Raw genomic sequence first — 27,568 nt, 5'->3', positions numbered from 1 at the left:
CTATGTTTCAGCATGACAACGCTTAACACATCTCTATATGATTGTGGATATTCACGCATAAGTTACGTATATATTTAAACTGCAAGGATAAAACTACAGATAATGAACTATCTCATTTTTCAAATGGCGTTGCTGGCATTACTACTGATATGTTTGTTCCGGTGCCTGTATACATAATAATGTGCACGCACAACGTCTGTTGCGCGCGCACGTCACAAATGTGTGGACTAAGTCTTAGCGCATTCGCAAAACGATGTGTACGCTGTGCGTTCAATACATGTCCCTCCATGGTGCTGCTAGCAGTATGCATATCATGGCTGAAAGTTATGATATGGAAGCGAAACAAATTCTCTTCTACACACATACATATCTAAACTTTTTCAACGTACGTGTGCCCACGGCCAAAACGGACGATCAGCCAATGAGCGAACAAAATACGTGACGTCATGTTAAAGCCCTGTGAAATGCACGCAAACACCCCTCCCACTGAATGAACATTGGCCTCCAGCGCTGTTCACACACCGCCCCACCGACGCGCGTGCATGACACACTGCACTGACCGTAACAATAAACTACGGGCACAGCCAATACTGTTTCACGCATGCACGTCAGTTGGGGGTGGGGCTTGCATCGGTAACCTTTTTAAGGACGCCTTGGGACATGACCACGTTCCCACGTCATATGTGGGCGACACTTTGTTTTTATATGTTGAATGCTAAACAATGAGGTGTGTGTTAGTGTAACATGTTGAAATGATACTTTAAAAGCGATAATAATCTATGATTTAGGACTCCGTCACCAATGTGTAGTAATGGTTCGTCATGTAGTATATTGTTATAGGAAATAGTGTCTTTGTGCACGCTACATGTAAGGCTGTCTGCAATGTTAAGCTGTTTCCACTAATTTGGCTAACACATGCTGTATATTATTAATGTACACATATATAATTTGAGTAAAGGCATAACGAAATTTGTATTTACAATTCTTGTAGAAATCAAAACTGATTTGGCTGCAACAGTTCGCTCCAGAAAGGCACAACAGTATCATCTATGGTTGAGGCAAACGTTGAATCCTGAATCACACACATCTCCATGAGGCCGTCATATGGATCTGCAGTGGCTTCTTCAAACAAGACGTCTGGAGGTACGTACAGTTGTTGGTTGTTTTCACATCCACATTGGTATTGGCCGTATAAGTTTTGATACATATCATAGTAATTATGTCCATCTTGCATCTGGTCTTGATGAATGGACGGTGCAGGTATATCAGCAGACGCGACAGTCTGTGCGGCTTCAATGTAACTGGTATTGGGCAAAAATATGCTATTTAACAGAAGATATGTGGGAGAAAAGAAGGACCCCTCATCCACAAGATAAATAATTGTGACTAAATACCGACTTTTAATCTACATCAATATACAGTGATAAGTCGGTGGTGCTATATGGTGCAGGTAAATACAGTAAGAGACAGAGAAAGCCCCAAACAAAAGCACCCTAGTATGCCTATAAAGTACAAATTCACATAATCTTTATTTGATAGTTGTCACAGAACAGAGGTTAAAAAAGCACAGCATATTTCAAATGAGGCATGGATCCCCTGTACGTAACCAAACTTGACATAAATCCTCCAGTAATTGAATCCCAATGGGAACAAAACCAATGTCAAAATTGACAAGAATAACACTCTAATGCACCTGACAAGGTAGACAAAGTAATACAGGCAACAAACCAAGCTGTGGTGGCTATGGCTGGGTGGTCAAATCACATAATAACAACGCACTCTTAATCCCATAAATCTCTAGGACATATCTTAAGTAACACAGTGTGAGAATGTATGATAAAGACACACAATATCAAGCCTAAAAAAAGGGGGGCATACCTTCAGACCACATATGCTAATTGTCATACATCACCTAATGTCAGGCACACTGCAAAATCATGGAGGAGACAAGGAGAAAACGCTCAGAGCATAATTACGTGTCCCTAGGGGGGACAGACCAGGGGGTCCTGCCTACTACACCTGTTCCTACGCGTTTCGGCCAAGAGCCTTCTACTGGGAGTGGTGATGTAGGCAGGGTGACATGCATGCTTAAAAAGGATATCTAATTGGGCCAATGAGTGTAATCACCTGGTGAAATCAGTCAGTAACCTGATGTACAGAGAATAAACAGGTGTGTGCATAATAAGCTACTGTGTAAGTCTATGGGTGTCACAGAGGAAGGACCAATGATAAGACTATATCATAAGAACGCCCTCTCCCTCAGAAGAGGGCAATGCTGGCAACTATACCTTCCTGGTGCTTCGTGCGCATGCGTATGACGTCATAAGGAGTCACCCATTGCATGGCTGTCTCACTCACTGCTGTAGCAGATCTATATAATGATTTACAAGCGAATTGACAGCTCCTTCTCTGGGAATTTAGACTGAGGGCAAATCGCGCCTCACGGATGCCAGTACGCATGTCCGTGACGTCATCAAGTGCCGTCCCATCAATAACTGAGGCGCCCCATTGCCGGATCATAACCAGGCAGGCATATCCCAAAGTACACTCCACTGCGCACGCGCGCCTAATCATCAAGGGGCCCCCGTGCAGTCAAGAGACCAAACCAGCGCCGCGTCACTCCCTGCGCATGCGCAGTGAACATACATCGATCCTTAGAAGTTTGACACATATAGAAATAGAACTGCAGGCAGTGTGCATATTAAAGAATACTGTTTCACGCATGCACGTCAGTTGGGGGTGGGGCTTGCATCGGTAACCTTTTTAAGGACGCCTTGGGACATGACCACGTTCCCACGTCATATGTGGGCGACACTTTGTTTTTATATGTTGAATGCTAAACAATGAGGTGTGTGTGTGTGTGTGTTACAGTTAGTGTAACATGTTGAAATGATACTTTAAAAGCGATAATAATCTATGATTTAGGACTCCGTCACCAATGTGTAGTAATGGTTCATCATGTAGTATATTGTTATAGGAAATAGTGTCTTTGTGCACGCTACATGTAAGGCTGTCTGCAATGTTAAGCTGTTTCCACTCATTTGGCTAACACATGCTGTATATTATTAATGTACACATATATAATTTGAGTAAAGGCATAACGAAATTTGTATTTACAATTCTTGTAGAAGTCAAAACTGATTTGGCTGCAACAGTTCGCACCAGAAAGGCACAACAGTATCATCCATGGTTGAGGCAAACGTTGAATCCTGAATCAAACACATCTCCATGAGGCCGTCATATGGATCTGCAGTGGCTTCTTCAAACAAGACGTCCGGAGGTACGTACAGTTGTTGGTTGTTTTCACATCCACATTGGTATTGGCCGTATAAGTTTTGATACATATCATAGTAATTATGTCCATCTTGCATCTGGTCTTGATGAATGGACGGTGCAGGTATATCAGCAGACGCGACAGTCTGTGCAACTTCAATGTAACTGGTATTGGGCAAAAATATGCTATTTAACAGAAGATATGTTCCATGTTCCATGGTAAGTTTAAATGATGGCGCAACATGCCAGCATACATATCGTTAATCTTGCCGATCATGGACACACTCAAAACATTCGTTTGCGGATAAAGTGAATAGTACAGAAGTTTTAAAATTTCGTTGTTTGTCAGGTTCTTGGTAGTATGGATATTTCTTTTGGATCAAGTTATAGATTTGCCCCACAGTTGCCCTTTTCTCTGGCGTTGACTCGATTGCTTCATAAATCAAAAATTTGTATGATTTACGTGGATGGCTGTGCAATGTGGAAGCTTCTGCCATTTCTTCTCTCTTCAAGTGCACAGTGTCTAAGTTGAACGCATACGGATGTCTGCTGAATGTGTGAATAGTTACATGTTATCTTCGCGGTTTGTTCCAAGGTTATAATACAACCTAACAGTTAAACGCCTAGGTTTTCTTCCACAAGAAATTTGTTACAATAATTGGCTGAAATTCTTTGTCTAAGATACCCTCTTTTCACAGGAATCGAAACTTTATGTCATATTCTCTAGCCTGCTGTACCCATGCTTGGCCACCGGGACTGCTGCCACTCTCAATGTCTTGTTCAAGCCTGCAGTACCTATACTTGTCCACCGGGATTGCTGCTGCTAAACTAAGGAACATTCCAGACTCTGATACCTGACACCTCTGCACCTGTGCTCCACCTCCCAGCCTGCCTATATAAACCTCCCATTCCTGTTCCTCCCTTGCCTCTGTTTCAATTCAGACTCCTATGCACATGCCTCTGATTCTGATCTGTTCCTGTACCTGTATTTGAGTCTGTTCGCAGTAAGGCCCTTGCTGGTTATCCCAGTTTGTTCCCGTTCTCAGTCCCTGCTCCCGGACCTGTCCTGCCCCGCCTGTCCTGTTCCAGTCTCCTCGTTGCCGACCTCTGCTTGTTACCTGACTTCGCTACCTGCCGCCTGCCTCGGACCCCTGCTTGTTACCTGACTTCGCTACCTGCCACCTGCCTCGGACCCCTGCTAGTGACCCCTACTTTGCTTCCTGCTGTTCTGGCCCCCGAGATCCTACACGCCACAGGAGTCTCCCGTGACAGAAAACAGAGGCCACTTCTGGATCTCGCTGGAACAGATTCTCTGCCTTCCTGCTTCAGCAGACCCCATCCGCTTGGAGGAAGATAAGTACTTTTTTTTTTTTTTTTAAATCCCAGTTGGGATCCTGAAGATTTTGTTGCTGCAAAGGTTTCTGCAGGGTTTTTGTGCCACTTTCTCCCAGAGAAGAATTCCCTTTTACAAAAAAAAAAACAAAAAAACCCTCCCTGCAGTACCTGTTTTTGCCATTTTCAGACTTTCATTACCTGGACAAGAATTGTCTCTGCATTGTGGGTGGGCCACTGCAGATTTTCAGACTCACATTTCTATTTAAGACACATTTCCTCTTTGCTGGTTTCTTGGGAAGTGTGGTTTCCCCATGTCTGAAATTATGGCTCCCACTCAAAAAACAGTATTGAGCAGTAAATGTGAACACAGTACCACTGATTCTTCAGAACTTCTCAAAGCAAGGAAGAAGAGGAAAAAGAAGGGAGGTATTACTGTGGATGTTGAAATTAAGGATGTACCTTTAACCCCAGAGTCTGCATTTGATGAAAGGGATATGCTGCAGTTTAAGGCAACTCACAGACTTATCCCAAGAATAGTGGAAGCAAAGAATGATGTATTTAATCCAGGAAAAGATGCCCTAACTCAGACACTTCAATCTGCATGAAAAGAGATTGATTGTCTTCATGGATGTTTAGATAAAGCGCAAGACGCCAAGGCTGCACTACAGAGCTGTCTATCCTCAGCAATTGCTAAGTGTGTTCTCCAGGAAAAAGAAAAGCACCAGTTGGAGAGTGACCTGGATGTCATGTCAGGTAAGCTGGAGAGGGCATATGCTGATGCTGCTGAGGATCAGCACCTCGCTTCTAAAAGTAACGAATTCCTGGAAATCTCTATGAAGGAAATTGACAGGCTTAATACAGAGCTTAAAGTCTCCCAGGAGGAGATTTGCAACTTCAAAAAAGAGATGGAAGTCGTTCGGGAGGAGAGATGCTACTTAAAAACAGAGATACGTTCTATGAGAGACGCCACCGAAGAGTTAAATACAGCTAAACCCCGTTATAACGCGGTGCTCGGGGTCCACCCCGAGTCCACCGCGTTAGTAACGGGGTCGCGCTAATTTTTTAAAAAAATGGCCGCCGCGCTCCTGATCGGGAGTGAGGAGGGAAGGAAGTTAAATAAATAAATAAATAAAAAACGTTTTAAAAATGGCGGCGATTCATCCGTCCTCCCTCTCAGCCCCCTGATTTTGCACGTGTCTGTGTCCTCCCAGCGTGTGTGTGTGTGTGCGTGCGTGTGTGAGAGAGAGAGAGACAGAGTGTGTGTGTGCGTGCGTGTGTGAGAGAGAGAGAGAGAGTGTGTGTGTGTGTGTGTGTGTGTGTGTGTGTGTGTGTGTGTGTGTGTGTGTGTGTGTGTGTGTGTGTGATGGTGAGAAGGGGTGGGCAGGGTGAGGAGACACTAATCTACCGGAGTCACTCACCTAAAAGTTGCAATATAGCAATGCTAACAGTGCATCTCTCAGGCTTTAATGCAGGGTCCCCTACCTGTTCGTCATCACCGCTACGCCCAGCATCAGAGCCGCTGTGCGGGGTAAGGGAGGGTGTGACAGATACCAGCACCTCGCACAGCCTGCGGGACTTGGGTTAGCTGCAGCTCCGGTCACTGAGTCCTGGTGAGCGGCGGGAAGGAGGGAGAGGGGTGGGGAGGAGAGGCTGGGAGAGGGTCCCGGAGCGCGAGGCTCCCCCTCCCCGGCAGGGTCCACCACGCCCAGCTCTGACTCACCTCCGCCCACCCTGCACTGCAAATCACCCGGGCAGGAGAAGTTGCCATAGAGACAAAGGGGGGTAAAGGATGCAAGCCATGCCCACTTACCTCCTCCTATATGGCACCAATGACTGCAGAACAAGCATCCCACATCCGGGCACTCTTACTGCCTGGCCTCATTCAGTCGCCCCGCCCACAGCCCTCTTCTTGTCAATCAAGCCGTCCGCTCTCCGCCCCCTGCGGGTGATGTCATTATTCCAACCTCCACCGGGCTGGTGGGCTGCTGACATGTGAAAAACGGGCTGGTGGGCTGCTGACATGTGAAAAACGGGCTGGTGGGCTGCTGACATGTGAGAGGGGGGGGGGCTGCTGACATGTGAGAGGGGGGGGGCTGCTGACATGTGAGAGGGGGGGGGGACTGCTGACATGTGAGAGGGGGGGGGGCTGCTGACATGTGAGAGGGGGGGGCTGCTGACATGTGAGAGGGGGGGGCTGTTGACATGTGAGGGGGGGTGGGCTGCTGACATGTGAGGGGGGGTGGGCTGCTGACATGTGAGTGTATTGTGAGAGTTGTGTGCAGTAAGTGTGAGCAATGAGCAGTGTCTGTGCAGTGTGTGTCAGTGTGTATCAGTGTCTGTGCAGTGTGTGTGTCAGTGTGAGCAGTGTGTGTGCAGTGTGTGTCAGTGTGAGCAGTGTGCAGTGTGTGTCAGTGTGAGCAATGAGCAGTGTGTCAGTGTGTGCAGTGTGAGCAATGAGCAGTGTCTGTGCAGTGTGTGTCAGTGTGAGCAGTGTGTGTGCAGTGTGTGTCAGTGTGAGCAGTGTGCAGTGTGTGTCAGTGTGAGCAATGAGCAGTGTGTCAGTGTGTGCAGTGTGAGCAATGAGCAGTGTCTGTGCAGTGTGTGTCAGTGTGAGCAGTATGTGTGCAGTATGTGTGCAGTGTGTGTCAGTGTGAGCAGTGTGCAGTGTGTGTCAGTGTGAGCAATGAGCAGTGTATCAGTGTGTGCAGTGTGAGCAACGAGTGTGTGTGCAGTGTACAGTGTGTGTGCAGTGTGTGCAGTGTGAGCAATGAGCAGTGTGTGTGCAGTGTGCAGTGTGTGAGCAGTGTGTGTGCAGTGTCAGTGTGTGAGCAATGAGCAGTGTGTGTGCAGTGTGCAGTGTGTGTGCAGTGTGAGCAATGAGCAGTGTGTGTGCAGTGTGCAGTGTGCAGTGTGCAGTGTGTGTCAGTGTGTGCCGTGTGAGCAATGAGCAGTGTGTGTGCAGTGTGCAGTGTGTCAGTGTGTGCAGTGTGAGCAATGAGCAGTGTGTGTGCAGTGTGTCAGTGTGTGCAGTGTGAGCAATGAGCAGTGTGTGTGCAGTGTGCAGTGTGTGTGCAGTGTGTCAGTGTGTGCAGTGTGAGCAATGAGCAGTGTGTGTGCAGTGTGCAGTCTGTGTGCAGTGTGTGTGCAGTGTGTCAGTGTGTGCAGTGTGAGCAATGAGCAGTGTGTGTGCAGTGTGTGTGCAGTGTGTGCAGTGTGAGCAATGAGCAGTGTGTGTGCAGTGTGCAGTGTGTGTGCAGTGTGGCAGTGTGAGCAATGAGCAGTGTGTGTGAAGTGAGTGTGTGCAGTGTGTGCAGTGAGCAGTGTCTGTGCAGTGTGTGTCAGTGTGAGCAGTGTGTGTGCAGTGTGTGTCAGTGTGAGCAGTGTGCAGTGTGTGTCAGTGTGAGCAATGAGCAGTGTGTCAGTGTGTGCAGTGTGAGCAATGAGCAGTGTCTGTGCAGTGTGTGTCAGTGTGAGCAGTATGTGTGCAGTGTGTGTCAGTGTGAGCAGTGTGCAGTGTGTGTCAGTGTGAGCAATGAGCAGTGTATCAGTGTGTGCAGTGTGAGCAACGAGTGTGTGTGCAGTGTACAGTGTGTGTGCAGTGTGTGCAGTGTGAGCAATGAGCAGTGTGTGTGCAGTGTGCAGTGTGTGTGCAGTGTCAGTGTGTGAGCAATGAGCAGTGTGTGTGCAGTGTGCATTGTGTCAGTGTGTGCAGTGTGAGCAATGAGCAGTGTGTGTGCAGTGTGTCAGTGTGTGCAGTGTGAGCAATGAGCAGTGTGTGTGCAGTGTGCATTGTGTCAGTGTGTGCAGTGTGAGCAATGAGCAGTGTGTGTGCAGTGTGTCAGTGTGTGCAGTGTGAGCAATGAGCAGTGTGTGTGCAGTGTGCAGTGTGTGTGCAGTGTGTCAGTGTGTGCAGTGTGAGCAATGAGCAGTGTGTGTGCAGTGTGCAGTCTGTGTGCAGTGTGTGTGCAGTGTGTCAGTGTGTGCAGTGTGAGCAATGAGCAGTGTGTGTGCAGTGTGTGTGCAGTGTGTGCAGTGTGAGCAATGAGCAGTGTGTGTGCAGTGTGCAGTGTGTGTGCAGTGTGAGCAATGAGCAGTGTGTGTGCAGTGTGCAGTGTGCAGTGTGCAGTGTGTGTGCAGTGTGTCAGTGTGTGCAGTGTGAGCAATGAGCAGTGTGTGTGCAGTGTGCAGTGTGTCAGTGTGTGCAGTGTGAGCAATGAGCAGTGTGTGTGCAGTGTGTCAGTGTGTGCAGTGTGAGCAATGAGCAGTGTGTGTGCAGTGTGCAGTGTGTGTGCAGTGTGTCAGTGTGTGCAGTGTGAGCAATGAGCAGTGTGTGTGCAGTGTGCAGTCTGTGTGCAGTGTGTGTGCAGTGTGTCAGTGTGTGCAGTGTGAGCAATGAGCAGTGTGTGTGCAGTGTGTGTGCAGTGTGTGCAGTGTGAGCAATGAGCAGTGTGTGTGCAGTGTGCAGTGTGTGTGCAGTGTGGCAGTGTGAGCAATGAGCAGTGTGTGTGAAGTGAGTGTGTGCAGTGTGTGCAGTGTGTGAAGTGTGCAAAAAAACATTTTTTTTTTTTTTTTTTTTTTTTAAAACAGGAGCCACGGGAAAACCGCCTTATAACCGAATCGCGGTATAACGAGGCGCGTTATAACAGGGTTTAGCTGTAGTAGGTTTGAAACTATAAACCAAATGAGTAAGAACTTCTCTGTCCAAGCCAGTGAAGGAGATAAAATACTCAATGAATCAGAAGAGGAGAAGAGACTATTGATTGAACAAAAGTCAAGGATGCAATTAGCACTGGAAAAAGCAGAGGGTGACTGGGAAAAAGAAAAATATCAGTTGCAGAATGACAAGGTGATCTTGTCAAGTAAGCTGGAGAAGGCCTAGGCTGATTCTGCCCAGTACCAGACTTTCATGGCTCAAGTTGACGCAGCACTGGAAGCATCTCAGAAAGAGGTTCACAGGCTTGCTACAGAGCTGGAAGCCTCTAATGAGTAGAGTTGCCACTTCAATACAGAACTAAGTTCATTGAGAGAAATTTTCGAAGGGTTAAATATCAGTTTTTAAACTGTAACCCAAGAGTGTAAGAATCTCTATGTCCAAGTCAGTGAAGGAGATAAGAAACTCCATGAATTAGGAGAGGAGAAGAAACAGTTGGCCCGGGAAAAAATAGACGTGCAGACAGCACTGCAGGATGCAGAGACAGCACTGCAGGATGCAGAGAGAGTACTGCAAGATGCAGAGAGAGTGCTGCAAGAAGAACGTGTCTCCCTGGAGCAGCGCACACAAGCAGAAAATATGCTACAGAGTCAGCTGCAAGAACTGCATACACATCTGCAGGACACAAAAGAGAAATGGGTGAATGCTGAGGAAAAGCAGCGAGTTCTGCAGGAAGAAAGTTTCCAGACTGCCTACAAGGTAAAAATGCTGCAACAGTATCTGAGTAACCAGTGTGTCCCCAAAGAACAGCATGAGGAGCTGAAGGCCACACTGAGCATAACCAGAGCCTCTCTGGAGGAAGAGCTTAGAGCCCAGGTAACCCTGTTTGAGAGGGAGCACAAGGCGGTCCAGAAACTGAAGCAAGACTTAGAGGAGCAGAGACACTGCTCCATCCCTAACAGCCAGTACACCCAAGAGAAAGAGACCTGGAAAAGACAAGCTGCTGAGATCATAGCAAAGGAATTTGCAGAGCTCCAAGATGTGATGAGGGATGCATGGAAACTAGTTCAAAATGATCTCAGTGAAGAGATGAAAGTCCTGAGAAGAGAATTGCAGTATGCACTTAACCAGGGATCTCTCACTGAGGAGTGGAAATTGCAACAATACCTAAAAAAGGAAGAGCTAAAGCTGACAGCTGAACACACATCACAGCATCTCACAGCGCTGCTGATCGCTGAGCTCAAGACACAGCTTGCCAAAAAAGAGAGGGAGGAGGGGTCCGTCCGTCAACTGGTTGGCCTGACACTGCGCTATCAGGTCAAGATGGCTGAGGCCTGCAAAGTGTTGAATCACACAGCCCATGAGAAGGCCCGGCTGCAGGTGGAGCTGGACAAGGTCTGGGAGGAGTACCGGCAGCTACAGGTCAGAAATAAAGAAAACAAAATACATTTAAGCCTTGTTCTAAGTCAGCTGGGAGATATGGAGTCGCGACTCAACTCCAAAGAAGCTGAACTGACAACTGCTTTGAGTGGGAAAAGAAGTGCAGGAGGACAGCTTCAAGAGCCGAAAACTCAAATAGCTGGTCTTTAATTCGGTGATGCCACGAAATGGCAGTCGCAAGAGGAGACCATGGAGAGCGAACTCTGTGTCCCCACTGACTCATGTGGAAAGGCTTCACCCTTCCTTGATGCCCACGTTCCTGATGTCTCTGCCCCTGCTTTTGGGTTGAGCGCACCCATTCGGAGGTTCCCTGCAGCACCCAATGTACCTGTGGAGTACCCTCTGCCCGCTGACAAACCACCAGAGGTGGGTCACCTTGAGTCCACTTTTCATCAAGGCCTCTGGGAAGAGCCTGGAGGATCGTCTGGAGAACGCTCTTGGGAGGGGGGAGTAATGTCATATTCTCTAGCCTGCTGTACCCATGCTTGGCCACGGGACTGCTGCCACTCTCAATGTCTTGTTCTAGCCTGCAGTACCTATACTTGTCCACCGGGATTGCTGCTGCTAAACTAAGGAACATTCTAGACTCTGATACCTGACACCTCTGCACCTATGCTCCACCTCCCAGCCTGCCTATATAAACCTCCCATTCCTGTTCCTCCCTTGCCTCTGTTTCAAGTCAGACTCCTATGCACATGCCTCTGATCCTGATCTGTTCCTGTACCTGTATTTGAGTCTGTTCGCAATAAGGCCCTTGCTGGTTATCTGGCTTGTCCCTGTTTGTTCCCGTTCTTAGTCCCTGCTCCCGGACCTATCCTGCCCCGCCTGTCCTGTTCCAGTCTCCTCGTTGCCGACCTCTGCTTGTTACCTGACTTCGCTACCTGCCGCCTGCCTCGGACCCCTGCTTGTTACCTGACTTCGCTACCTGCCGCCTGCCTCGGACCCCTGCTTCTGACCCCTACTTCGCTTCCTGCTGTTCCGGCCACCGAGATCCTACACGCCACAGGAGTCTCCCGTGACACTTTACTTTCGGCTTAGGCAATCAACATGTGCAAAACAAGTTTACTCTTTTAATTACAATAACAATGTGTGTGAAATCATCTACAGTGCTATGATGAACAGATTTCTGCTTACACTTAGCTAAAATTAATCATACACACATATCTCTCTGTCTGTTTTTCTTTTTTTCTCTCTCTCTGTTTCATTCTATGTTTCTCTTTGTTTCTCTCTCTGTTTTTCTCTCTGTTTCTCTCTCTGTTTCTCTCTCTGTTTCTCTCTCTCTCTTTGACTCTCTCTGTTTGTCCCTCTTGATATATACATAGATATAGATATATATATATATAAATAAATATATATATATAATTAGATAAATATATATGTTGATATATATTTATATATATGTAACTATATATTGTGTGTGTGTATATATATATATATGTGTGTGTGTGTGTGTGTGTGTGTGTGTGTGTGTGTGTGTGTGTGTATATATAAGACATGCAAATGAACATACAGTAATATTTACAGTTACTATATATATATAGATATAGATATATATAGATCTTGCTACATTGAAGGCCTTGTTGTGTGCAAACAGGCCTTGTTCTAATAATCTTAACAGTTCATTACTGTTTATAACATTGCTGGGTGAGTATGTTTGAGGGCCTAATTGAGTCAGCTGTGTAGAAGTTGTATTTAACAGCAAACAAGGCCTCTTTGCAGCCATGAAGGCCTGTACTGTTCATTCTTATTATATATATATATATATATATATATATATATATATATATATATATATATATATATATATATATATATATAAATATATATAAATATATAGAGTGGTAAACTAAAGGCATTGATTTGTGTAAGCAGGCCTTGTTATAATCATATTCAAAGTTAAATACAGCTGAGTGGATTAGGGGCTCACTCATACTGATACCATAATTGTAGCAAGTGTCCTAACATTTATATCTCATTAACACAAGGCCTGTTTGCTGACAACAGTGGCAGATATATATCTCTATTTATCAGTTAATATATATATATATATACACACACACACACACACACACACACTGTGTGTGTGTATATATACATATATAGATAGAGATACAGAGAGACTACAGATACATTCATACAGGTTTACAGATCTGTTATTGTAAGCAAAAATCATACATGATCACATGCCAACATTATGCACTATGAAAGAAGATTAAGGTAAGTAATGTCTTACAGAGTTAAGACACCAGAAAACATAACATTAAAATGTATGCTGTTATATGGGTACTTACTTAAAGTTGTATGTCAATAATATTAGCATGACATGACTATCTACATTACCAAAATAACCCACATACATCTCATCTTGAACAAGAGCTAAGTGAATGTCATCTTTCATTAACATGCCAAGTGTGTAATAATGTTGTACCATGAATCAACTGATGATTATTAGATATTCATATGTTATAAAATATGCCTTCATTCAGTCAGTGAGCATTTATAAACATTCATGTGTACAAGGACATTGTTATCAAGCATCTGTACATGATCAGACATACACTATGCATGAAATAGTCTGCAGTAAAAAACACCAGTACACCAACAATTTAGTGAATGTGATTATTTTTGTTTATCCTTTTGAGAGCGAGTCACAGGCCTGCTTGTTGGCTGTTGTGTTTGCCTTTTCCCTCTGCCAAGTACTCTGGCCTTAACTGTACCACTTGTACTGGCCTATTGCAGTTCTGTGGCACTGGGTGTGGGCAGTGGCAGTTCTGTGGCACTGGGTGTGGGCAGTGGCACTAAGTGTGGGCTGTTGCACTTCAGGGGCACTGGGTGTGGGCACTGGCAGTTCAGTGGCACTAAGTGTGGGCTGTTGCACTTCAGGGGCACTAAGTGTTGGCTGTGGCAGTTCAGGGGCACTGGGTGTGGCCTGTGGCAGTTGTGAAACAGTTGATAAACATTGCAAGAGTGATGGTGGAGCACTTTCTTGTTTTTGTGTTTTAATCTTTTTCCAAAAGCTGGTTATTAGTAATTGTTGCCCTAACTTTCTTTTGTGTGTCTCATTTGTAGGTGTCGGTTCCATATTTTGAACAGATGTAAGCGGTTGGATGTTGACAGGAACCTGCACAGAACTTGCACCTACTGTACCGGTATCATCCAGAACTGGGGAATGAAGAACTGATGACTCAGGAGAAAAAGTAGCAGCATGTAAAGATCCATCCTTTGATGGTGTAAAGTGGAATTGTTGTTCTCTTGCTGTACTCCGAAACTGATTTGCTTGGCTTATATTCAGTACTAGTGCTTGTAATGTCCTGTTTACATTTTGGATTTCTTTAGGAACTTGGATGATGACTTTTTGAATGTGTGACATTTCTGATACTGACCTTTCATGCATCCATTCATGCAGTGACATCATCCTTTCAAGCATTGACATCATTTCTGAATGGCGACGATTATCTTCACCCAAGATTCGTTCTTCAGAAGCTGCAATAGCTGAGTAGGTGTCACGAGCAGGAGGACTTGAATGCTGGGTTAATCCAGGAGTCTCAACATCTTCATGGTCACTTGAGTAAATTTGTCCTTGAGCGGCAACATCTGGTTCTACCTATAAAAAAAGACATTATGAACTGCCATGGAACTTTCCCTTTGTTTTCACTATAATGATAGTTGTTCTCATAGTGTAACACATAACATGTTTCCATAATTTTTTATTTGTGTCCAATTAAAAGATGATGCTTGAAGTAACAATGATGTTTCGACTCAGTGTGAAAGAAGAATGAATTAAAGTTTGTTGTAACATCACAACTCCTATCTGATACTTTAAAACACACACAATACATGTTGTCAGGAAACACTACATCTTCTGTGACAATAACTGATGTGAAGTTCATTACATGTGAAAGGCATTTATTTTGCATGGCAAATGAAATTCTTCAAATGTACACATTATATGTGCTGTACCTCATACACTCACCTTCCATTCTTGATGATGACCGTGATGAGGCATATTCAGTGTCAGGTGACACAGGAGCTGCAGGAGCAACTATATAGAAGAATAACATCAGAATTTAATTGTCATGTGTACATAATTAACATGAAGTATCTGTAGTGGGAGTAGTTATAGCTAAATATCAGCATCACATATGGAAATGACAATGATATGGTTCGGACAATCTGTATATTATCCATCTTAACATAAATGTACATGTAAACCTAATCGGTACATTTATTTTCAACACCATACAACATACAATGTTCATGCAGGAATGCGTTGTAAAATGAAGTATTCTGTTGTACATACACTGCATATGTTGTGTACTAATCTAACTATAATAATGTACATCACTACCATGAAAGCAAAGTTGACTCTGCTTACAATTCAGCACATAGTTGTGGAAATGTGTATGAATGTGTTTAGAGATCTGTCCGAACATTTAAGAGAAGCAGGTGTAGCGCTCAATGTGGCTGAAACTCAGCAGCACATGCAGTGTGTCGCTCACAGATGGTACTGGTGTGATAAGGTGGCGTATCTATAGCATTAAAAGAATATATGAGTGAACGAATGACTAACGTATGTTTTCATATATAGTGGACTGGTGGGTGAAAGTATTCAGATAATTACCATTTCAAATGAATGTGATGAACTTCTGTTCACCTTGTCAGCTTCTAACAACTGTAGTCCCTCCCTCAAGACGTGACACCACCCTGACCTTTTATTTGGTTCTACCACCTGAAAGCCGTCCCACAAGACTTGACCCTACCATGACCCTGTGATCTGGCTCTGTGCCCGACCCCACCCCCTCTGTTCACCTCTATGCTGTGATTACATATTAATTGCAGCTGGTTTCACACCGGTACATGTGCGAAATACAAATATGAAGTGAGCTACATATGAACACAATTAAATACCATATGGTACATGTTCCTATTTATGCTCACATTATACTACATGAAGCGAAAAAAGAGCTTTAATAAAACATAACGAAATTTGTTTGTGCAAATTATTTATGTTCGCCTTTGAATACACAATATTCCATGCAAGACTTGATTAGGCAGTAATGGCCTGTTTATAGGTGTAACATAGATTATAACTAATATACATATATTATATGTATACATGTATCGACACATACATGAAATTGTGAATTATGCATTTGTGTGCACAGACACAGTATAACGAAGTTATACATTACTGTGACAAAGAATTAGTGCGGGTAGTAGATAGACTAGTAAATAGACTAGTAAATGCCCATACAGAGAGTCATTGTGCTCCAAAATCCGTGTGACAAGAACTCTGTTTTCCTCTTCATTGAAACGAGGATTACGTGGCCGCTCCACATGTTTCCTCCGAACACGTGCAGCCCCAGAGCTTGGATGCTGCTGACTGGACTCTCCTTCTTCCAATGGAAGAAACTCCAAAAGCGGCCCACCACCAACCACCCCACCACCAGACACTCCAGCAGCACCAGCAGCAGACACCCCACCAGCACCAGCAACAGACACCCCACCAGCAACAGACACCCCAGCAGCACCAGCAACAGACACCCCAGCAGCACCAGCAACAGAGCCAACAGCAGCACTCGCACTCACAGCAACACCACTCGCACTCCCAACAACACCAATCGCACTCACAGCAACAGCACTCCCCTGAATCCTACGTCCACTCAGATGCGTACTCACAGGACTGCCAGTACCACTCACACCAGCATCACTCTTCCCACGCCTTTCGGCCATACCTATAGCACTCACAAAGAACAGAAAAGAAATTTAAAGACAATCGCACTGAACACTTACAAAGTGAAAACAAGACAAAGATGTTAACAAAACAACACAGGACAAACCTCTCACAATACACAACAACTCTCTCAGTCAATATGAAATATGTAAATCGCCCACCTCTGTGTGTGTGTCTCTCTCTCTCTCTCTCTTCCAACAACACAGAGAATGAATAAAAATACACGCTGCCTTTAAATGGGCCGCTCAATCAAAAACATGCTTGCTTCGGCAGATTCAGCAAGAAGTTTCATTGGCGAACCTAACACCACCCCGCCATGCATGCCGATACACCTGTGTGTGATCGGCAAATCATCGGCAGAGTGGGAACAAAGGTTTTCGGCTTGATTCAGAAGGGATTCGTCACTTATTGTATACTGCGAGGGAAAATCGGCAGAATCATGCCGATAAGGAACACTTGGCGAGAGGACTTTTTCGGCGCTTACTGCATAGAGCCCTAAGTATTTGTAACCATGTATTTGTCATTATAACTATGCCCAGAAAATACTTGAAAAAGAGAGCTAACTCTCAATGTATTACTTCCTGGTAAAACATTTTATGAATAAAAAATAAATCCTTCTCCATCAAGGATTCGAAACAAAAAATGATCGAGTGGACTACCGCTTGCTATGAAAAGAAGTTGGGGAACTCACCAGATATTGTGTGAGTGACTCCTTGAAAAAGCACCATAGTGGGCGTGTAACATGTGGGAGGAGGAGTTTTGTCATTTTATGTAGTTTTCATTAAAGACTTTTTTAACCTTCATATCTGGTGAGTTCCCCAACTTCTTTTCCTAGCAAGCGGTATTTCACCCGGTCATTTTTTGTTTCTGTTGCTGCCTGGATTGGAGGACACCACCGGTTTCACCATTGTTGCGGGAGGAATGGATTAGTGGTGACACCTTGTGAGTGTGTGGCTCTACACCACTTCATTTGGAAGGAGACAGGGGTAAGGTGAAGCTTCTCAGGGGGTCACACAGCCTGGTCGGAATCCAACCTCTCTGTAAGTACCCCGCTTCTTATACTGTACCTTGCTTAACCCCTTTGTTTTTCTCCCCTCTCCCTGCATCTATACTTATGTGCCGGACATTGCTATTATCAATTTAAAAGACTCTTATTTGATTTCACTTACCTTTTTGCTTTTGGAGCTGATATTCGTTTTTTTGTTCTGCTTCTCCATCAAGGATTCTCCTAATTTACTCCCATTTAATTAGTTAATTGTCTGTTTATTCTTGTTTCCCAAATGCATAACCTTACATTTATCTGTATTATACCTCATCTACCATTTACCTGCCCAATTTTCCAGTCTCTCCAAGTCCTTCTGGAGAGAAATTAAATCCTGCTCTGATTCTACTGCCTTAAACAATTTAGTGTCATCAGCAAATATGGAGACTTTGCTCTCTATGTCAACCTATAGGCCATTAGTAAACAAGTTAAAAAGCTGCATTAAAAAATAATACTGTCATATCTTTGCGTTAAAAAGCTCCTGCTTTACTGGTGGCAAAATGGCTTTAGTGAACAGGTTGATAAATATAATTGACTTTAAACACTGATAGCATATTTTTCCCCCATTTATTGACCTTTAGTGAATCGAGCCCTATAACTTCTGATCACGGCAGATTTAAATGCCTAGTTTGTAAAATAACTTTTTGCTCAGACAAGGGGCTAAAGTGTTTTTACAAGTTATTTCCTTTCCAGCTATGTTTACCCCAAACCATTATGCTACTAAATGAGTTGTTATGTTTGTAGATCGTGCAGCTGTTCTGCTGGTTGGCGTACCTAATTAAATAAACATCAATTACTGCTCTTTAGATACTGTCTGAATTTTACACCTGTTAACAATAAGCACTAAGAAAATATTGATATATTTTGAATGGATGCATTGATTTGTTTAAAGACTGAACATTAACCCTTTGTGTGCCAGAGGGGTTCCGGGGCCAGAGTATCTAAAGGGGCGAGTCATCCCCCACTATCCGCCATGAGTTCAGATCGCGTCCTACAATCTCTCCTTAGAGAATTTGTATTTTGGGGGGGGCATAGCTACTGAGTTATGAGGCGGTTAGGGTGCCAGAATCAATGATGTAGTAGCAAAATCATGGGTACTCAAAGGGTTAAAGCGGCAATCTCAGCTGCAAATTTTCTTATTTTTACAGAATGGAGTTGATCCATACTTTTGGGGACCCCCGTTCCCTTCAGATACTTTCTGGTGAAGGTACTAGTTTTAAATCTCCCTCCAGGGGAAACAGAATGGACTTCAAATCTTGGGCCAATAGGAAGGTGCAACATCATCCAGGAAGTAATACTTGTAAGTAACTGCAATGGTAAGTATCTTGGGTACTGGGGGTCCCAATTTCTAAAAGCAATGCAGTTGAGCTCTGGAGGATTCAAGGTTTGCATGCTGTAATTAAAAAAAAGGGGGGGGGGGGGTTTAGTTGAGGGGGATTGCTGCTTTAAGATAAATCATGGACAATAAAAAGTCAAGACCATTTTTTAATTTCATTACTCAGGCCTACTCGACATACTTAGAGGCATATAAAGGTTCAGAAAATTAGTTTTCTGCCATTAATTTGATAGTTTAACAGGTGTTTTCAACGTACATTTATGAGAGTCACTGTATCTGGCTCATTACTGCCAACTAACTCCAAGATTTCATGAATGTTTGTTCAGGTGCTTGTTATTAAACTCACATCCCTTAGTATTCTGGGATCTGTTGTCCTGCGCTTTGTTTTTATAAAAGCAGGACTATGACTCCCAGAATGCTTTAGGCAGAGGTTGGAATGCAGGCCATGATCAGATTCTGCAAATCCATAGGTACAGTAGCTCACAAGCATGTAAGCTAATTTCCCCCTTGAGTATTTGAGTGATTTGAGGATTTGAGCCATTTAGAGGAAGAGAAGCTATTATAATAAAACCAGAATACCCTATTTTTTTTCACTATTGATGAACTCATCCAATGTGCATAAAAGATCTGAAATACAATTATTTACAATAGTATAACATATGCAAATACAGAAGATTATGGAATCCAAAAGATTAAGATAGCTTCGATAAGTGAATTATCGAGAATTTTGGGCACTTCTGGAACGAGTTTGTAAGTGTAGCAATTAAGAAAGCTTTGATAACATGTCAAACTCGCTTGAGAAGTGCTTCTTCCCAATCGGTCGCACTCCCACACAGACTAACCGCTGAAAACTGAAAGCTGAAACTCGCATTTTTTTAACTATCGAGCAATTCTAGTAGCTCCGAGATTCACATTGTGGCTGCAACTCACAGGTTCTGATCTCGCCACCTTAAGGGTTTTGGGATGTGACTCTGAACAAACAAATGTATTTTTACTTCATCGGATAGAAGCCAGGAGTCTTAATGCATATCAGCTCCAGAGACCCCTGCTTCAATCCTATGTAATAAAAATACATTTACAGGCAGCTTCATTACCTTAGCTGCTAACTAGCCGGTTTATTTTGGATAGAGGGGTGACTGAAGTGGTATTTGGCCCGTGGTGGGTGTTTTGGCCTACTGGGAGGGTTGCGGGAGGAGTTACCTCCTTCATTACCTTAGCGGTTACTACCTTTGGCAGTGATTTTATCGAAGCTACTAGAATAGGTCCCATAAGTCAATAATGAGACAGTAAAAGAGCAGAAACATTTCAAGTTTAGTATTTTTAATGAAATGAGATTTAAGATTCAACAACCAATGCATTTACAATCAGGTATAAATGGAGATTCATAAAAAATATGTGGAAGGGACCGAGAGACTGCATTGTAATGTGATGTTGGTAGCGGTCAGGCATTTCTCCTACAGTATATTTGGCAATATTTATTGAAGTGCTTCTTGCAATTAAGATTTTTACTAATATACATACTATACTTTAAATAATTACATTTCTTTTGAAGGGATAGTTCCACATAGCAGGGCAAAAAAATAATAATTGATCAATTTACAAGTATACTTGGCTTCCTTACAAAGATTTCACTATACTTAAAGTAACCATTTTACTGTATGCATATTGTGAAGAATTAATGTTTTTATTTTCTCTGGGAACACTGAATTCAAGCATATCCACTACTTATGTTTGACTAATGACTATATCAGTTTTTTGGCAAATGAAGAACAAAGAAAAAATAACAATTGACCTTATTAGGGAGTTGATCCCCAAAGCTCTATTGAGTCAGAATAACTAACATCATGTTATCGAAATACTAGCTAATGGACAGTAGCTTCCCCGATTTAAACGGAGATCCACACAGCTAAATATATGCCAAAACAACATACATTAGGCCTCTCATTTGCATATTGCGAACATGACATTAGCCAGCTAATGTCTGGATGACACCCTTGTGCTAGCTGTCTATAATGCTGTCTCATGTTAGCCTTTTGCTATAGAAGATGAAACAGGTATATATTGCAATGCAATCTTAGCCACCATAATGCATACCTTCATAGCCACTATGGCATCAAAGGGGTTAATATACACAGGTCTTGGCAACATTTTTTGGCCAGGGTATTCACTTTGGCTTCCTATATTGCTAAGGCGATATAGGAAGCCAAAGTGGCCAACTTCAGAACCCTGGATAAGGGCAAAAATGTTTCTGCTACCCGGCATTAGGTGCTGGAAACATCTAACGTCAGGTATTATCATGACCTAAAATAGCGTAACGTTAAGGCCCGCGTTAACTTTAACGGACCGCTGTAGATATGAATTGAGGTGGTCCACACCTCTTTTGCATATCATTAGCACTAACACCCATTATAGTAATGGAAGGGCTCGTTACAGCTGAAAACATCACTTAATGCATTGTTAGTGAGCTTTGAAGATCCCCATTTGCCCTTAACAGGATATTCACTTACGTTAACATCTCGTTAAATCACTAAGGAGCTCCTTGGATTTACCCCAAAGAGTCTTATTACTAAAAGACTTTAGATAAAACTAGTAAAAACACTCCAAAATCTTAGTATAACATGGAAATGTTAAATGTTTAAATTAATAATCTACAAGTACTTATACAGTACTTGTCTTATTTTATTTTTAAAAGATGGCAATTATCTCCATGTATCATTTTAAATATGAATTTCATCCCTAGAGGGACTGCACCTTTAAAAGTAATGTAGTATTTATTCTATAGCTGGACATTCTCACTTTGATGTATGCCTGATACATATTGCTAAGAAGAACTGCACTTTTAACCAAGGTTAATACCTCATAATAATAAAGTGGATAACATTGATGCAGAGAAGTGCTTGGTGTGTTACATTACTGGGTTGTAACTTGTAAGAAGTAGCATTTGGTTTCTATAGTCTAAGCATTCATTGAAAATATATGTATTTTTTATTTACTAGAGCATAAATCCTCTAATGATTGTTGTGTCTCGCCCACATTTAAGCTACAGTTAAAACACCTTGACTAATTACACCAATGCTAAAATTGGATGTATCTTATTAGATTACTAAACATCCATTGCATGGATTTATGTGAAAACAAATTACATAATGAAAAAACTAATAAAAATAGTACAGGAATTATTGTAAATATATATATATGGAATTCCCACAATCAGAGTTTGATAAATATTAGCATAAATACAGTATGTTAAATATCTATTTGTTCTAATATTGTAACATTAAATAGGAATAAAAATAATTTTACCAGAAAAAGGTTGAGCGTATTTATATTCTATAAGCTAATCTTTTTACACAAGTTTAAATGTAGCGTTGAACAATGTTTGTTTAGATTATACCAGCGATTTCCAAATGTTTTCGGGTCACCGCCACCTTGGTTCCATAATCTCATCCCAGTGCTCCCTACACTATAACAAGCATTATTCAGAATAGTGGTTTGCATTACCCACTAAGGAAGATAATAAGAATAACATTCCAAACATTAACAATTAATTGCACATATATTCAAAATTCAATGAAAACTTTTTAGTTTAATTAATTCAACAACATTGATGAACTTGATCCAGTGATACCAGCTTTTCAAAGTCTGATAGTCATTTAGCAAGAATCTTAGTTACCACATTTAGTAACTACAGTACTTCTATTATCAGTAAATTCTTTATGCGATGGATAGGCTTGATAAAGTGATACCAGTTTTTCCATGTCTGGTTTAAAGTCACTTAGCAGGAGTCTTAAATAATCACGTTTACTTATCTGGAGTCGATTTCTTTGCTTGGAGAGAAGTTTCATAACCACACTAAAATCACGTTCCACAAAATATGATGTTGGAAATGCAACAAGAAGCTTCTTAACCGCTGTCCATAGTGCAGGATTGCGATCAGAAATTTCCTTCTGTAACTTCAGCTCAATGTCATTTTGTAGCTCAATTAGTTCTTCCTCCGCTACCACAACTTCCACAGTATCTGAAATTGATTTATCACCCAGTCTGGAATTTCCATCAAAAGAAGATCCTCAAACCACTCAGACATATCTTCATGCAGCATATTCAATTGGTCACAAAAAACTTGCAGATCATCATCATGTATCCCACCCTTCTCTTCTAGCTCAGACAGACTCTTAATTTGGTATACCTTGTGACGGCCTATATTGTACTTGAATAGAGTTAACTTTGAAATAAACGTAGATACGACAGATTTGGCTTAAATAAGATTGACCTAATTTTCTAGCAACTGCAAGGAACTTTTCAATTTCAATTTCATTGAACTTTGCAAATAGTTCTGATAAATACGCAATGTAAGGCCTGATCTCTGTGAGTTTATCACTGAGCAAAGCATTTGTGCCTTCAAAAAACTCTACAACAGTGTCAAAAAAATCGTAAATGTGTCTCACACAGTTGCCTTTTGATAGCCAATGAACTTCAGTATGAAGCAGCAAACGTTCAAAATCTTCACCATTCTCAACACAGAGCTCCCGGAACAGTCGATCATTGAGAACATGGGCTTTAATTTTATTCACTGCAGTAATGACAGTGTGTAATGACTGTGCAATCGATCACTGAGGCTTTTTGCAACAAGATTTAGGCAATGAATGACATACAGTAGTGAATGGTAAAGATATTTGGCACTGCTTTTTTCAAGTGAGCAACACACCCATGGTAGCGACCATGTTAGTAAGCATAATTTCATTTTCTTTGAAGAACTGCTCAACAACACAAAATATTAACTCGTCTTTAGTATGTTTTTAGTGGCCTTGCAAATAACAACTCTTGAGCCAAACTTTCATCTTTTATAATTAACACATACTGCAAGCGAGAAGCAAGGATTCATTGCCTGGCAAAATGGACTCATCCAACTGTAATACAAATTCTGTTGTCACTAGTGTGCTGCAAATCTTCCACATTCTCAGCCATTTCATCTATGTGTCATTGCACTGAATTGTTGCTGAGAGGAATCATTTGAATTATGTTGTGTGGGGACTTATGCAAAACAATACTTAGAACCTCACTAACTGCTGGTAGCATGAGTCCTTCCCCAATTGTATGTGGCTTTCCAGACTTAGCAATCAACAATGAAATGTTGTATTATGCACGCAAACATCAGTGTTTTGTTGTGAAGCTTTCCAAAACATGCTTAAGTGATGTCCGCATTTAAAATTTGTCACGAAATGATTGAAAAAAGTTAAGTTCTTGTCTGCCTTGTCAGGATGTGCCTTCTTCAAATGTTCTATCAGTCTGGAAGGCTTCATTGACTCATTAGAAAAGACCCTTTCACACATTAGGCACATTAGGCACATTGGCAGCTGCTGGTTTGTTGGTGCTGGTATAAATCCATACATCAGATATTCCAAACTCTTTTGTCTACATTTCTTCTTTCATTTTTCTGCTTCTCAATTTCTATTCTGAAACAAAGAATTTAATAATGACATTTTATTGAAATAATGTCAAAATAAGTGCATATGCATCATTAACATCCCCAAAATGTAAAAGTAAATAAATAGAGGAGGTGGTGCTATTATGGCACCCCGTTTTGATTTCTTCTTCTTTTAAGACTTTTGATTGCATTAAATGTTAAAAGTGACACATCAACGTTGGAACATGTGTTTACCTATTAGATATTAGTTCTCAATTCATTTTTTAAAGTCTTTATATCCTTATATAACCTAGAAATGTTAATATTGGATATTGGCAGCGACAAAAATAACACTTATATAGATATAAATTTCACTTCATAATTAACAGGTTCAGTAACCGAGAAAACCGGAAAATAAATACCACAATCAATACTATTATGTTCAGGACTTACCAGCAAAAACTTGAGAGATGACGAAGAAACAAAAACACAGGCGGTGACGACAGTTTCTCAAAATGTGGTGTACTGGTCTGACTAGAGCTCTGGTGGCGTGTTTACTAAAAATTCCGATACTTTCCACCAGATTTCAGCACCATGCAGAGGCAGAAACTTGAAGCGAGGAAGGTGTTTCGCTCTAGGCTCTAGCCTGGTCAGTTGTAAATAAGCAAACAACACGCACGGAAGGGCCCACCGCCAGTGCTGTGTAGATAGACCTACAGATCACTCTGCAACTCTCATCTGTGCCCCTGTGGTGTGTTTGCTACTGAGTTTTTTCCCCTCTCTGCTCCAGCTACACACAAGGACTACTAACGGTGTGCTGTGCTGATCTCCACCTGTATCAGGTTATACAAACTGAGTTTTAAACTACTACCCTTGTGACTGTGCATTTTTATGGTTTTCTCCAAAGCTACTATTGTAATAAATTGAATTACACTATGGGGCATGCGTTTCAGTTTTTTGTCTATTAGAATCTTCCTGGAACTGGTCATTCCATCTGAAGCAGCTAAGACCCCTGGGATCTATTCCACTCCATCCATTATATCATGTTTACATTTGTTTCTGGTTATCTGGACAATATATGGATTATTCACAGTTCATACAGTATTTGCTATAATTGTGTTGATTTAGTGCTGAATTTTTCTGTTTGTGTATTGATATATTGATATATATATATATATATATATATATAGTGTTCGACAATTATATACATTTACACGCCCGGGGCGTGTGGATTTAACCCCCGGGCGAGTAAATATTGGCCCAGGCAGCACACGTGTGTTTTTTAAATTTCCCCCACTCGCGCTGCTGATTTTCCTGCGCTCGCGCTGGAGAAAAAAAAAAGCCGGAGGCGGGTTCATGTTGTTGGGGGAGATTACCCCGCCTCCGGCTCTCTGAGCACTGCCTTCGCTCCTCCCCCGCCTCTCAGCAACTTCCCCTCCTCAGCGCTTCCACTCCTTCCCCTTCCGGCAGCCAGCCCCTTCCACGCCTGTCTGCCTCAGGCCCCTGCAGGGCCATCGGCCCCCCCTCCCATCGGGTCATCCGCCCCCCCTCCCATCGGGCCATCCGCCCCCCCCCTCCCATCGGGCCATCCGCCCCCCCCTCCCATCGGGCCATTCGCCCCCCCTCGCATCGGGCCATCCGCCCCCCCTCACATCGGGCCATCCGCCCCCCCTCCCATCGGGTCATCCGCCCCCCCTCCCATCGGCCATCCGCCCCCCCCCTCCCATCGGGCCATCCGCCCCCCCTCGCATCGGGCCATCCGCCCCCCCCTCACATCGGGCCATCCGCTCCCCCCTCGCATCAGGCCATCCGCCACCCCCTCGCATCAGGCCATCCGCCCCCCCTCGCATTGGGCCATCCGCCACCCCCCCCCCTCACCCAAATCTCTCTGGCCTCCGTGACCCCAAACTCTCCCGGCCTCCTGACCCCCCCCTCACCCCACATGGCGTCGGTGTGCCGCCTCTACGGACAGTCTGCCGATCTGTCAGCTGTTAAGGAAACCCCTGATGGCCAGCTCAGTTGTTAGCAGGGGAAATCCCCTAATCGGCTCTTCTCCCTGCTCTAAGCAGGGGAAATCCCCTAACCGGCCCTTCTACATCCTATCAGTGAATACTGCGGCATCTGCATCCCCCTCTGGAGGGGGCGCGGCACCTTGCAGAGGCCCTCCTGCCGTGCGGAGGCCCCCGCTGCCATGTGCGACCCCCCCTGCCTTGCAGAGGCCCTCCTGCCATGCGGAGGCCCCCGCTGCCATGTGCGACCCCCCTGCCTTACGGGTGAGTGTTTGTGTGTGTGAGTGACAGACTGTGAGTGTGAGTTTGTCTGAGTGAGTTTGTCTGAGTGAGTGTGTCTGAGTGAGTGTGAGTGTCTGTGTGTCTGTGAGTGTGTCACCCTCTCTCCCTCTCCCTGTGTCACCCTCCCTCTCCCTGTGTCACCCAGCATCTCCCTCTGTCACCCTCTCCCTGTGTCACCCACCCTCTCCCTCTGTCACCCTCTCCCTGTGTCACCCACCCTCTCCCTCTCCCTGTGTCACCCACCCTCTCCCTCTCCCTGTGTCACCCTCCCTCTCCCTGTGTCACCCTCCCTCTCCCTGTGTCACCCTCCCTCTCCCTGTGTCACCCTCCCCTCTCCCTGTGTCACCCTCCCCCTGTGTCACCCTCCACTTGTGTCACCCTCCCCCTGTGTCACCCTCTCTCCCTCTCCCTGTGTCATCCTCTCTCCCTCTCCCTGTGTCGCCCTCTCTCCCTCTCCCTGTGTCACCCTCTCCCTCCCCCTGTGTCTCCCTCTCCCTGTGTCACCTTCTCCCTCTCCCTGTGTCACCCTATCCCTCTCCCTGTGTCACCCTCCATCTCCCTGTGTCACCCACCCTCTCCCTCTCCCTGTCACCCTCCCCCTCTCCCTGTGTCACCCTCCCTCTCCCTGTGTCACCCTCTCCCTCTCCCTGTATCACCCTCTCCCTCTCCCTGTGTCACCCTCTCCCTGTGTCACCCTCTCCCTGTCATCCTCCCTCTCCCTGTCACCCTCCTTCTCCTCTCGTGTCACCCTTTCCCTGTGTCACCCTCTCCCTCTCTCTGTCGCCCTCTCTCCCTCTCTCTGTCACCCTCTCCCTCTCTCTGTCGCACTCTCTTCTTCGCTCTCTCTGTCGCACTCTCTTCTTCGCTCTCTCTGTCGCACTCTCTTCTTCGCTCTCTCTGTCGCACACTCTTCTTCGCTCTCTCTTTCGCACTCTCTTCTTCGCTCTCTCTGTCGCACTGTCTTCTTCGCTCTCTCTGTCGCACTCTCTTCTTCGCTGTCTCTGTCGCAATCTCTTCTTTGCTCTCTCTGTCGCACTCTCTTCTTTGCTCTCTGTCGCACTC

General features: G+C 43.9%; 1 pseudogene; it reads right to left on the bottom strand.

Moving 5' to 3' along the window:
• Nucleotides 1-22,476: 22,476 nt before the first annotated feature.
• Nucleotides 22,477-23,766, bottom strand: LOC142494690 (protein FAM200C-like; annotated as a pseudogene).
• Nucleotides 23,767-27,568: the final 3,802 nt, after the last annotated feature.

This window comes from Ascaphus truei, chromosome 5 (assembly GCF_040206685.1).
Source record: "Ascaphus truei isolate aAscTru1 chromosome 5, aAscTru1.hap1, whole genome shotgun sequence".
Lineage (NCBI taxonomy): Eukaryota > Metazoa > Chordata > Amphibia > Anura > Ascaphidae > Ascaphus > Ascaphus truei.
Note: the sequence above shows the minus strand (reverse complement) of the source record. Positions and strands in the feature narration are given on the sequence as shown.